General features: G+C 32.2%; 1 protein-coding gene and 1 non-coding gene across 9 annotated transcripts in view; both read right to left on the bottom strand.

The window, feature by feature from the left end:
* The window catches only part of RFX3 (regulatory factor X3), a 252,018-nt gene that overhangs the window by 74,913 nt on the left and 161,860 nt on the right, over positions 1 to 15,245 (bottom strand). The gene's annotated exons all lie outside the window — the stretch shown is intronic.
* LOC120593577 (5S ribosomal RNA) lies at positions 993 to 1,111 on the bottom strand. The gene has a single exon (XR_005650402.1). It is a non-coding gene; the product is annotated as a 5S ribosomal RNA (ribosomal RNA).

Below are 15,245 nucleotides of genomic sequence, written 5' to 3'. Positions count from 1 at the left end.
ATACAAACAAAGAAAAACCTTAACATGTATTTATTAAATTTATTAAATGAAAACATTGAAGGGAATTCTTATCTCATCAAATGATCATAGCTCTGATTCCATTTTTTAAAGGATGGGTTTTATTTATTACACAGTTACTGTGTATCTATCATATATACGATAATATGTAGGGAATCATGATAAAAAATTCATAATGCAAAGGAAATTGTAATCTGGCAAGAGAGATAAGGTATATATGCATAAATGTATAATTAAACAAACAAGGCCATATGTGACAAAAATAAAAGTGTAGTTCAGATATGTAGAAGAAAATAGAAATTCTTTATTCTTTAACTTTTGGAGAAGTCTAGGCCCCCTTCTGAGGATATGTTAAAAACTGTGAACCCTCTATGTAGAAAAATGTATTTAAGTACACCTACAAAATTTCATTTTCTCTGAGTTTATAGACTCTCCAAATTCAGAACTCCGTGCTTTAAAAGATAGAAAGTTTTTAATGGGTAGAAGTGGGAGACAGGCTATTTTAGGGAGGAAGAATGGAATCAGTAAGGCCAGGAGGCAAGAAAGCACAGTATGTGTCCAAATTTGGGAACAGTCAAGGAGTCCAGTTTGTAGGGTATGATATATATGAGAGTGTATGAAGGAAGGCTGAAATAACAGATTGGAATTAGTTATTGGTATGCGGGAACCAGGGAAGAAGAAATGTCATTAAGGTTTTAAGAGAAGTGTGGGATGTTTGACAAATGTGTTTTCAGATAAAGCCAGAAGGGTTTTATTAGGTATAATAGACCACGTCCTGCTAGTTGATAGGTTAAAACATGGGCTGAAGTATGCTCAATAAACATTTGTTGAATAGAAGCTTTCAGGGACAAGATTATGAGAAGAGATTAACATCCGTAGGAATATGTATGGAAAGTGAGGGTGAAAGAGGAGATAGAGGAACAATGTAAAACTATGGAAGCAGCGTAAAAATTAGGCAAAAAAATTTTTTTAAACACCTACAGCACCTGGTATTCCTAGATGGTCTCCCATCCAAGTACTAACCAGGCCCGACCCTGCTTAGCTTCCGAGATCAGATGAGATCAGGTACGTTCGGGGTGGCATGGCAGTAGACAAGGCAAATTTTTGATATTGTAGTTATGGAAGTTCTAATATTCAGTTCTAATATTCAGTTCTAATATTCCCAAAGGATTATTGATGCCACTCCGACTAATTAGCCCATGATTTGGTCTTATCATAGTTTTATGGGGGCTATACATATCTATGTATATGGGGAAGAAGGGGATAGGTAGAGGGACAGCAAACTAACTAAATTAAATACAATAGTGAATTGGAATAAATTTCTACTAGGCCCACTGAGGATGAAATTATTTGTTAACTTTTCCATTATTATGGATTAGATGTTTGAGCAAATACCTGTTCAAGGGGGTTAGCCAATCTCATGAAAAAATAGCAGACTTTAGTGTTATATACCCAAAATACTGAGAACAAAGTGAACTGGTGAGATCATATGCTTCCAGTTTACTGAAGATCATTCAAAACTTAAATTTAGTCCTTAGAAAAAAATTTATAAATTCTCCTGGGTAGAAATATATTTAATACCAAATTACATTCCACAGTACCCATAACTGTCGTACTAAAGGTATGAAATGATAATGAGGTAAGTAGGACTTGTTGATCCAAAAGATTATTGGCCTAAGTGTTCAACATGATATTCTCATATATCCTCTACGGAAATGTTTCAAACCTCAAAAAGATATTATATCACTGTAGTTTTAAACAATGAAAATGATTAACAAGCTAGATTATCAGCTAGTCAGAATTTAAAAATGATTCAAATTTGGTATATGTAGGGTGTTTTGCCAATAAAAAATAAAATAAAAACCCCCTTCTCCCTCTGCCCCCAATATGAAACAGCTGTGGTGCTTGCTACTAATAATGGCAATTTCATTAGACTAGTAGAGTTTCATGAGATTTCATTTGGTTTCAGTAAACAAAAAACCCTATTGTACACAAGGTACAGTGTTAGCTCTGTGAGTGAGTGTGTATACGGAGAGAGATGAAGAGGTGGAGAGATTAAGAGGTGAGATGGAGAGATGGAGGGAGGGAGGGAGATGGACAGACAGAAATGTTTGCAAAGATATTCAAAACATAACCCTGTCAACCAAAGGCTCACAATACATCATAGCCTGTCTAATTGGTAAGAGTGACACAGTGGATCTATTCATATATAAGGAATTTCTCTCTTTTTTTTTCTCTCTCTCTCTTCCCTTCCCCTCCCCCTCTTCCTCCCTCCCTCTAAATGATTAAAGGCAACAGAAGTGAATTAAATAATTAGCTATTACTAGAATAGAGAGGGAGGGAAGGAGAGAAGAATCACTTCTTGCTGCTATGGTTAGAAAAAGAGAAAGCATGAGTATGATGCTCTTTAGTAAAGGATTGACAAATAATGCCTGGCATTCTGATAGGCGCAGGTTAGTGAATATTTTTAGGCAGAGCAAAGAGAATGAATAGAGGCACAGAGATAAGACAGCACAATGTAAGTTCAAGGAAGGGTAAGATAGGCTAAAGGATAAAATTCCTTTAGGGATAGGTAAATTAAGTTAGACAGACTGCAATTTCTTGGCTAGGGTCTTAAATTTAAAAAGGAAATGGGACACTGTTGAAAAGCTTTTAGAAAGGGAATTGATATGACATGATAGGACTTTATATATTAATCTAGGATATAATGTAGGAAGAGAAAGAATCTAGAGACAGGAAAACCACCTTGGAAACAATGGTATTAGTTCTGGATTGAGGTGAGACCCTGGTAAGGTAGCAGTGAGAATGAGAAGAAATGAATATAAACATATTTTTTAATTACAGATCTAAAGGTGGGAAGTCTGAGGTAGGAAGCTTGGCAGTGCCTTATTTTTACTTGAAATGAACACAATAGTCTTTATTCCATCACTGTGCGATTAGAACATTTCAAATATACCTATCAAACACATTGACATGAATAGATTCTAAAATTTTTTCCTGTTCATTTCTCTGCTGCATGATTTTTATTCTAAGAATACTGATCATTCTATTATTGAAATTTCACTCTGCTGCAAACTATTATAATCAGATTACCAGGAGGGGCTGTGACAACCTGAAAGACCAATTAAAGGCCTCAGTGATGTCTGTTTTCTTGAGTGTTGCTCCATTCTGTCTGATGGTCTGACTGTCTGTCTATCATCTATCTATGTATCTATCTATCTGTCTATCTATCATCTATCTTTTCCTTTTTCTTAGATTTTTAAATTTTTTTTAAATGTTGTTTTGCCTTTTTATATTTAATGGTAACAGAGCCAAGTGATTTATTATGACTAAAGAATTCATGGTGGTTGTTTTTACAATTAACATTTTCCACTTCATACTTAAACTTTAAGTTAAGCTTTAGATAATCAGTATACATTAGCTTATTTTTTGAAAAATTAATTATCTGAACTAAGACATAGCACCCAGTTGTATCTCTTACTAAATAAGCATCTTAAGACCGAGTTGCCAAAAGTGTACATATCCTCTCCACAAGTATCTAATGCTAGGATACATGGTACTTGGGAGTTTAGACTGGTTCGTGATGATCCTGGACTACTGCCTCATAATCAGATGAGAAGCTATGGCAACTCCTGAAATCAAACAGCGGGATGCTACTTTTGAGATGAGATGTTTACCCTCAGAAGACAGTCTTACAGAGCATTAAGTGAGATTGTTCAGAGTGGGTGAGATTTGGAAACTTACTATCTGAAAGAACAGGTAAGAAACCAATATCTATCCCAGCCACTATATGGGCACATGATTTCTTAGAAAAAAATTGGTCCTTTCTGGAAGATAAAAGATCCTTAGGAACACATTCGTGGACATCCATGCAATGGCCCAAATAGAATATCATATGTGAGGACAATTAGAACGTTCTCTTAATAAATAATGACCAGTCATTCCATTACATGCTAATAAGACAGAAGGAAAAAGAATAATTACATTATCTTATTCTTTGTCTTTATAGGTCAAGGCATATTCTCTTGACTCTGGAATGGCTTTTTTTCATCTTTTCTAAAGACTAAAGGTCAAGACTGATTTATTCAACTACTATAATAATTAAAATCAGTCTCATGGTAGAAACAATTTCCTTTCTAGAGCTGTTAAAGAAAGCAATTTAAAAATAGAATATTATAATGCTTTATGATTTATAAAGCCTTTTTTACATTAATTCTCATTTGATCTTTACAGCAACTTTGTGAAATAGAAAAGACAAGCAATATTACCTCCTTTTTACAGATTAGAAAATTGAGGCTCTCTGGGATTGAGAGACTGTTTTGAGATTACATAGGTATTAACGATGAGATTGGAAACCAAGATTTATCACTCTAAATTCAACATAATTTCCATTTTATACAAATATAACATGAACACAAATCAAGTAGAAATATCTCAAATTGTTTTAATGAAACTATCTTCTGAGGGGTGGCTTGTAAAATTAAAATTTGCTAAATGATTTACTGTTAACAAGATTTGCTTTTTAATGGGAAAGGGTTTAAATATGATTGATAAACATTACTTGAAAATGATTTCAAAGTGATCAAGTTACAAGGCAGCAAAAAATTATGAATGGATAATTAAATTTTAATCATTATAAAAATAGTTATCCTTAATTTGTAATTAAGGATAACTTAATTATATGTAATGTTGCATTTTCTTGTTAACGCAGGTTAATCTGTTAACCTGCCAGTTACCACTTTCTTAGAGAATCAGCATTTTTGTTTCCTGATGAAAGAGCAGTAAATGCTTTGGAGAAACTGAATGAAGAAAATACACTGAAGACTGAAAATTCCCTTTTAGGTAATTTCTCTTTGGAACTCTAAGACTTTACATTTTGCTTGCATTTGAGATCATGTAAAACAGAAATATTTCTACCTGGTGGCTTCTGCTCAGAAAAGTATCTGCGATTGTTGATATGAGCATGTAGTCACAGCCCTTATACATTACAAATGACAGCCTCCTGGTGTATGTGTATACCTGTAAGGAGGTGTGGGGCGGGGAAAGACTTTCTACGTGACGCACTTCAACCAGGAGTATCTAAGTAAGACCACTTTTACTTTGCATTTAGTCTATCTAATCACTATAACACAAGTGTTTTCAGAGTGTGGTCCTAAAAAAATTGCTAGGCTCATCTGGGCACTTGTTAGAAATGCGAAACAACATTTCTAACAACGACAACGACAACAACAACAATGGAGAGTCTGCATCCAGGTCTCATATATATAATGCTAATGCTTTGATCTCCTCTTCAATTTGCTCAAAGCATCCTTTTCAGAATGTAAGGTGTAACCCATTAGTGGGTTACAAAATCAATTATATGGGTTCTGACAAGCATTTTTTAAAAAATTAAAGATGTCAAACAGAATAGAAAATAATCAGATGTCCTTGTACACAGTATGGATAAGTACTGTTTTGTGGAACTTTGGTTTCAGTCATCTGTATATGAATGTATGTATGTATATACATAGTCACATAATGTGTGTACATAAATGTGTACTCATAAATGTGCATACATACATATGTATGTACATTAGCACTGGGCCACAATGTAAAAGTATTTCTCATTGTTGGCTGTAGCCCCAAAACTGAATGCTCTGCAATTAAATCAGTTAAAATCAGTTCCCTTCTAGTCACTGCAACCCAGCTTCTACAAATCCACAGGTGTCTCTGGGGCCCAGGAGGTCCGGTAATGCAGATAGAAACACTCCCCACTGAAGCTAAAGCTCTGAATATGACACTGTTCTTTTCACTTGTATATTCAAATGATACAGAAATCAACATATAAATATATTACTCCACAGCAATGTTGAAAAGAAGCTTAACCTACTGTAATTCAGGATAAGCTGTTCTTTTAACTCTTAAAAATACTGAAAATGCCCAGAAAACACACCTAGCCAGCTTTGCTTTTTATCTCCACTTGAACCAGAAAGTAGCTAAAAACCAAATCTTAATTTTATACATTAAGCATTTAGAGCAAAGAAGTTTTAGGTCTTGCAAATGTTTAACTACATGAAGTCTTTTTTATTCACTGATAATTTTATGACATCTAGAGAAAAAAATTTAATTATGCTTTCAACCTGGAGTTTTAGCAATTTTGTACCACCTGAAGCTATTCTGAAGTAGTTATGGGAAAAAACATTTGAATGAGAAACTAGCATAAAGTGAATGTGTTCTGAGAACATTTGTTTTAACTTGGTAGACTGAAACCAAGACTGTTGTTTTGGGCTTCCTCTGATCACTCTGTAGAGCCCACATCCCTCCACCCTCACCAGGACCCTAGGAGACTGGCCTGGTGTTATCAGTGCATAACAATAAAACTGTTTTCCAACACATCAACTGCAGAAGCACTCAGGGCTAGAATTAGTCTTCAGGAATCTGCTGGATTAGTACTAAGTGATAGGATTTAAGGCCATATTTACATTTCCAAGTGTGAGATTTTAAATCTTCCTTTTGCATACTCTTCTGAGTACTAAGAACATTTTCACTTTGTACTTAAGTCTATATAATCACTGAAACAGAGGTTTTAACAATCTGTGATTCTGGATCAGCATTAGCAGAATCGCCTGGGCACTTGTAAGAATTGCAGATCTTGGGTTCTTCCCTGAATTGAATCAAAAGCCCGGGGCTGGGGTCCGGGGATGCCTTTAACAAATGCTCCAGAGAATGCACAATCAAATCTGAGGGACATTGCACTAAAATATGATCAAAATGTTTTTCTTTGCCAGGGTCAGACTACAATTATTACTTTGGGAAGAATAAGTAGGGAAGTAATGGGCATTCCTACAACAGTGCTAGCTAACTCTATTTAAAGGGTGATTTTGAAGTCAATGTATTATTTTTGCTTTTCTTTCATTCTCTTGCTTCTCAAGCCTATACAACCTTTAGGTAATTTTAAAATTTATGTTAGCAACAAAATCAAAAGATAAGAATATTTTGGTGAATCTAAAATTAATAAATTTATACCATATTAATATCTGTGATTTAAAAAACAATATGGTGTGAAAGAAGATGAAATTAACCACTTAAAAGAAGTTTGGGAGCTACTTGTGAATTTCCATTTTTGCCTTGGAGTCTTAGGTCCCTTTCAATGCTGAAACTAGCTCCATTACCCACACTGTAAACCTTTATATTCATAAAAGCACAGTGCCCGGTCAATAGATTTTGCTCAGTAAATGTCTGAGAGAATGAATAACTAAAGAAAATAATCCAGACTCTACGTACATGAATACAAATACAAAACATTCATGTTCACTCCAAAATACTGAATAATAAAAATGGCTCAAAAAAGCTTTCTTAAATTTAATATCAGTTTTCATTCTCTAAACTTTCAAAAATCTAATAAAGGAGGACATTTTCTGAAACCTAGGATCAGTGTTACATTAAGTGTCTTTTTACTGGGCACATAAAGAAACGGTTGTTTCAGCTTAGGAAGCATGACCAAATAGATGTACTTTATAGTCATTAAGAACTTGCCAGATATTTTTGAAAATAATAAATCACTTTCTTGAATAGATAATATATTCACATGCCTCTCAGCTTTATTGTTATACATTCATCTAGAGATATTTTTGTGCTTATATAAGCATACACAAATGTATGTTTCTATTTATAGACACACACACATATCCTCTCCTTTTCATATGTTTTGAGATTTTTTTCATATGTATATCTATTATCTATATCAATATACACATAAATTGCCTCACTCCTTTTAATGGCTATGTCCAATTCTAATGAATGGACAAATGCACCAAAATTTATTTTACTATTTCCTTGATGATGAACAATTAGACTTTTCTAAAAAATTTCTTTATTACAAATAACTCTACAATGAATATAGTTGTTCATGTAGCATTTCACATATGTATGAGTATCAACAATAGGATAAATTCCTATAAGTTCATTCTCTGGGTCAAAGTATATGTGTACTTTCAATTTCGTTAAAAATTCCATATTGTTCTTCAATTCCGGGCCAATTTGATTTCTATTAACGATGAATGAGAATGCTCGTTTTTTCACACCCTTGCCTACTAACCTTGGCTTTGTCTGTGTGAGAGGTGAAAATGATATCTCTTTGTAATTTATTTTTCATTTCCTTTTCAGTAGACTGCTTGTTCAAATACTTTTCCCATTTTGGTTTTTTTTATTTTCTTCTTGATTTATAAAAGTGGTCTATATATTAAACAAATTAATTCTTTGAATATAATACCTTAAACTTTATGCCAGGTTGTCATTTCACTGTTGCCTTTGTTTATGGTGGTTTTTAACATATGGAATATTTTCATTTATGTAGCTGATTATATCAATAAATTTGCAGTTTCTGGATTTTATATTATGCTTTCCCATTATAAGAGAATAATAAAATATATTTTCCCATCCAAGTAAAATTAATTTTTATATAAGGAGTAATGTATGGAACCAATCTAATTTTCTTTTCTAAATAGTTATCCAGTTGTCCCACCATTTATTGATAATCCATTATTTTTCCACTGATGGGCAATGCTACCTTTATCATATACTATATTTCTATACGCATTTGGCCTATTTATGGTCTTTAGTTCATTACTAGTCTAAACTGGTCTATTCATGTGTGTAGACAATTTTGTTTTAATTATTATAATTTTATAATATCTTTGAATAACTGGTAGGGCTGTTTCCATCCTACCCCACCCTTCAATATGTTTCTTTTTTACAAAAATTTTGCTATTCTTGCGTGTTTATTTATACAGTCTTACTTGTAAAAGAAAAAAGTCTATTGGTGTTTTAGTTGAGATCGCATTGAAATACTTTAAGTTAACAGGGAGATTTAATATGTTTGATACTAAAACTTTTTTAATTATTCAAGCTTCTTTTGAGTCCCTTAGGAACTTTAGAAAGTTTTATTCAGCAGTTAAATCTTACACATATATTATTAGTTTGTTACATGGTATATTCCGAATTTATTATAAATGAGATCTTTGCTTCCATTATATTTTCTAACTACTGTAGTTTGTATCCTATTGATTTCTTTGTATATTAATCTTGTACTAAGTTTTTCATTTGATTCTCTCTGATTTCTGTCAGGTATATAATGATATTATCTGCAAATTCTGACTTCTTTACCTACTTTCTATTTTTATATTTTATTTTCTCTCTTGTTTAACTGAATCTTGGTCTAATTTTGAAAACATAATTTCTTCCTTTACAAGGCAGATGGGAAAGTTACTAAAATATATGGTAAAAAAAATTTAAGATAAATGTGTAAAATTATTTCTAACAGTCTTAAGTTAGATTACAAAACACCTAGCCCATGAGATTTATGGACATCAACAGTTATAATCAAATATAATAGCTAGATTTTAAAAGAAATCAGATAATTCTATGACTAAGAAACCAAACTAAAACAAAACAAAACGACTGCAGTTATGCATGTTGAGAAAGTGGTAATCAAATCGCATGTTTTTGGGGTATGCACTGATAAACATGGGGACATGGAGAAATTCCCTCTCATTTGAGAACTGATAATTGAACAGAGGCATTGTATTGTATTTTTCCTCATTAAATTAAAAGATATGAGCTAATGTTCAAGAGAGGCTGAAGGCCCCTGTCGTTCTGTTCGTCTTAACCTTCTAGTTTATCAAGATTTCTAGGAGTGGAATGTTTTACAGCCTTAACCATAAAATTACTGCCTCTAGATCTTATCAGCTTCAAGGCCAGAGTAGTGTGCAGTTGACTGACAGCTGAATGGAATATAGATGAAGTGATTGAGACTACAAGTCACTCAAAGTCCCATTTGATTAAGTGCTTTGAAAATGAGGTCCCAGAACTTTCAGTGAATTTAGGTTTTAGTAGAGGAAGCAAAAGATTCATGGTATGCTCTCTGAGGAGTTTCGTTTGAGGGCTCAGGTTGGCCTAGGGAGAATGAAACACAGGAAAACAGAAAATACTAAAATAATGGACATACATGCTTCTGTCAAAATAAGTGGAGAAATATATTTATTATTGCTGAAAGACTAAGAAAATTATTGAAGCTAATTGAAAGACTGGGAAAATTATTTAAAATAGAAATTATATTATAATATGTAAAATATAACTGATTTATGCATAATTTATGCACACTTCTAAATTTAAATTTTTTTCTTCTAAGCATATCTTTATATATGATAATTAAATAGAAGTTTTCACCTAATGTGACTATATTGGTTTTCTATATATAGCCATAACCAATAATCCAATATTATTTTAACATTTTTTCCTTTGGTAAGATAGAAGGACAGTTCAATTCCTTCTAATATAGTCATTTCCCATAAATACAAGGAGCCCTTCAAGTACTGATATGAAAAAAACTCTCTGAGATATATTGCTAAGTGAAAGGAAAAAGCAAGATGCAGTATTTTTGTTACCATTTATATTAAAAAAAATGGTAATGAGAGGGAAAGAGAGAGATTCTGCTTGTATATTCACAGAATATCTCTAGAATGAGAGATTTTGCTTGTACATTCACAGAATATCTCTAGCATGATACTCAAACAAACTTGATAACAGTGGATGCCTTTAAGGATAAGAACTGAACAATGGAAGTAAGAGGGAGACTGCATTATGTACTTTCTTATATTTTCTGAATTGTGTAACTTAAGAATATATAACTATTTCATATAAATAAATTAATAAAAATTTTAAAGCAAAACAGCAAGAGAAAAACAAATAATTACATATAAGAGAACACCCATAAGACTGGCAGCTGATTTCTCAAAAGGAACTATGCAGGACAGAGGGCTTGGTAAAAAAATTTTCGACAGGATGAAGGCCCAGGATCTACAACCAAGAATACTTTATCCAGCAAAGCTATCATTTAGAGATGAAGGACAGATAAAGAGCTTCCCAGACAAAAATAAGCTAAAGGAATTTATCACCGCCACGCCAGTATTACAGGAAATGTTGGAGGGACAGCTTTAAGAAGAAAAAACATGTATCAAAAACAGGAATAAAGAATGGTAACAATTACATTCCTATCAATAAGTACCTTAAATGGAAAAGAATTAAGGCTCTAACTAAAAGATAGAGTGGATGAATGAAAGGAAAACAAGACTCATACACGTTGCCTATAAGAGACTCACTTCAGATTAAAAGACACACACAGACTAGAAGGAAGGGGATGGAAAAAGATATTGCCTTGATGGATCTAGAAGGTATTTAAGTCAGAGAGAGAAAGACAAACACTATATGATTTTACTTATATGCGGAATCAAAGGAATAAAAAGAACAAACTAATCAAAAACAGACTCACAAATATGGTGGACAATTTGGTGATGGACAGAGGGGAGGGGGGTTGGGGGAGATGAGAGAATGGGTGAAGGGATAAAAGGTACAAATTAGTAGCTGATGGATGGTCATGGGGATGGGGAGCATGGCAGAGGGAATGCAGTTAGCATTAATATGTTGGCTAGGTGGATGGTCAAGGGAGGGAGAGTAAAATTGGGAGGATCATTTTATGAACTATATAGATGTCTAACCATTGTACTATATACTTGAAACTAATTAAAATAAATTTAAAAAATAAAGAAATAAAAAATAAAAAAATGCAGACAAAAAATTTACATGGGACATAACCAAAGTAAAAAAAAGAAATTTAAAGCAAAAAAATTGGCCATTGGTACCACTCCAACAAAGAAATAAGGTGGCAGAAACATTTTCTGGGGCACTATACATATATACTCCATCTTCTTAGAAAAAACCATTCTCTTACACCAAATCCATAAATACATAAACCCATGGATAAATAAATAAAAGCATCTATAATTCTTAAACAAATTGTTAACTTTCTATAAACTGTACAAGTTAGGCCAAACTTTTACTTATATAGCAGCAGATGGGCATCCAAATTTTCCTCCAAGTAACTGAAAGAAATTACAATATTTAACATTAATCAAAAAAGGGAGAGATACGAACAATTTTAGTTTCAACACATTTTCCTTGTGCCCCTTGCTAGGATCTAATTTTAGCAAGAGCCACTTAACATATATAATTACTCAATGTATATACAGAAAGATGTAAAAATTAGCTTTCATATCATAGTCTCAAGTGATTAATGTAATCTTATTTAGCTAACAAGAAGAAAAAAAGCTTCCAAAAATAACCATCTAATTATAAGAATACAAATGTTATTTTATGGAAGAAGAAATAAATAAAGCTTCTTAAAGCAAATTGCTATTTGTTATATAGTGTGGTACAAAATAAATTATGCTGTGATGAGCACAAAAGTATCACTAATTACAATCATAAATTTTTGATATTCAAATGTGAATTGTGTTCAGGTTTCAAAATTCTAAAATTCTGTAAATGATATGATTATACAGAAAAATAATGAAGGAAAATAGAGTTTCAAATGAATAAAGACACACAAAGAAATATGGTGTCAAAATATAATGAGTTTAGAATTATGACTGTAGTCAACTCTTCTACATTAATGTCTATGTGCTGCTGAAATATTAACAATAATTAGATCTTAGAATTAATTTAATGAAATGTAAAACAGTCAAATAGTAACTTAGCTGAACTCATAGCCAGTGATGTTCCAAAAAAAGTTACATAATCTTTTTGGAAATTCTTGTTTAATACTATCAGCAGGAAATGCCTTTACATATAACTTGTAGACAAATGGACTCCATTGATCTAATAAATGAAACAGTAAGTAAAAGGAGAATAGTATTTTGACCAAATCTGAAAACTGGTAGTTTGTACCATAACATAGTCATCAAATAAAATTTAACTTGTTACCATCATAATCTCTTGAAAAATTCTGACATTTCCAGGTACTTTGAAAACTGACAATTTTTACAATGTATAAGCAAAAATGAACTACTAACACATGCTTCTAAAAACTATTTTTCATTTAAAGTTATAAAACTAAAACAAATCATATGCTCAAATAAAAATTCCCCATTAATGATTCAGAGATACTTCTAGTATTTGAAAGACAGTTTTATATTGAATATTAGACTAGGTAAAAAAAAAATTTCAAGTGCTAATCATTTATTTTTCTTAGTAGTGGCTTCATTTTTAAATTATTATTATTTTTCATTTTCATATCTTGAGAAACTGCTTTGTACAATGGAGTAAACTTTTCTCTGTGACAGAAAATTATTCCTAATTCAAATAAAAGTATTTCTGTATGGACAGAGGTCAAGTGTAAGAGAGAGTCAGGCAATTATTCTGAGAACCGCAGCAGGAAACCTTGCTACCCAGGAACTGAACAAAATGTGTTAGGTTTGTGTTATTTCCAAATACTCAAACTTAACTAGTTTTACATCAACTGCATTAATAGACTATACATTTCACTTATTATAGGCTCTTAAGGAACAGCTCATATGGCTATTTCCCAGTTAGGAATTCTGGCCACAGTATAGACTACTACACAGTCGGTTGCATTAGGCATGCTATAGGTGACAAGTTGGCCACTAAACAGAAAGGCTGACCACCAAACAGCCAGAAGAACTCAACTTATTTGGCAGAGTTTGGCTCAATGTTTTCAAAGAAATGGCTTGAGTCTTGGCAACAAGTTGTCATATACATTCTTTGTGCGGATCTCCAGTGAATGAAAAAGATATGTGAAAAAAAGCAAATTCCCTTTGATAACATGGCATGTACCAAAATTTCTTGAGTTCTAGGAGTCTAAATAATCAAAAAGCTACAAATTTTCTAACATTTGGCAAGAAGAGAATGGTAGGAAATCTTAAATAGGTTTCATGGCACTTAAACTGTTAACTTTACTGTAGTAACAGATGTGAAATTGTAAATAGAATCACCACCTCACTGTGAATTAAGCAGATGAAGATCTCCAGCATGATTGAGAGGGGTATCTAAGTCGAATATAATTTTTGGTAATAAATACAAAGTAACAAAATAAACACTGGCAGATGTATATTTAGATAATATACCACTATCATATGTGCTTTAAGTGGTATATTTAGATAATATATCACTATCATATGTGCTTTATGATTGTTTCACACAAAAGTTATCTTTTTATTTAACTTTTACACTCCTTATGCTAAGGAGTGTAAATTAGGAAATTTTCTTATAAAAAGAAAACACACCAAAAAAAATCCTTAGCAACAAAACCTTAAATACTAATGCTTTTTATAAAATATAAATTAATATGTACAATTGATACTCTGAATTGGTGGTTTTTTTAATAGCTCCCTACTGTTCACAGTTGTTATAATTGTTATTTTATTTTGTTAGTTTAATTTACCAATTAATATAATAACAGAAATCACACATCAAATTTGTGTAATGGATAACTTAAGGAGTAATGCCACTTTTCATACTCTATATAGAAAAAAAAAATCAAACTATATCCTGTTAATGTTTGCACCTATATTTACATGACCTGGAATAATCAATTTAGTTAACTCAGTGATAGCATTAATAAATTTAGTAAATCCATATCCAGTTGATAAGGATGTTTAACAGGTAGCCAGAAATCAGTAAGAAGGTAAATAGGAATGCCTGGAGAAGTTAAAGTAGAAGAGGGTTGGGGAACGAAGGGATGGTATGTTATAATGAGAGAGGGTGGATGAAATGAAAATTAAAAAAAGACTTTCTCCCCATTTTTCAATTTTCCTAAGGCCTTGGGAAATGGTGAGTAACTCCATTTCCATAGAAAATGACTTGCTGGGTGGCCTTCTTAGGAGCACTATAAAATACTGGTACCTATTCTACCTAATTTCCTTTTATGGCAAAAACAAAGTTATTTTTACATCTAAAACATTTTACAATTCTGTTGTAAATATGATTTTAAAGCTGAGAGGAAATTAGAAAATAATTTACTCTAACTGACACCTTATTTTATTGATAGGGAAACTGAGGTCCAGAGAGGCTATGATATAGTTTCTAATCTATTAAAATATACTGTTGTTACTAAAAAGTTTAGACATGTTGTACTTAATGTTATGGAAAGCAAGGGACAAATACACATAAGAAATACTTTAAAAACACAAAGAAAAAGTTACAAAAAAGGAAGTCTCCACTCAGAACTGCTAGTGACCTGCTCTGATGTTAGCAAGAAGTAGTGAACTAAAAGTAAAAGGCTTCAAAGGATGAGTTAGGGAAACGGCATTAAATGCTCAAAGTGTGAACATATGTAATCATTACAAACAGAAAAGAATATACAAAGTATTTACCAAATACATGTTATATCTTGA

The sequence above is a fragment of the Pteropus medius genome, unplaced genomic scaffold (assembly GCF_902729225.1).
Source record: "Pteropus medius unplaced genomic scaffold, Ma_sr-lr_union100, whole genome shotgun sequence".
Lineage (NCBI taxonomy): Eukaryota > Metazoa > Chordata > Mammalia > Chiroptera > Pteropodidae > Pteropus > Pteropus medius.
Note: the sequence above shows the minus strand (reverse complement) of the source record. Positions and strands in the feature narration are given on the sequence as shown.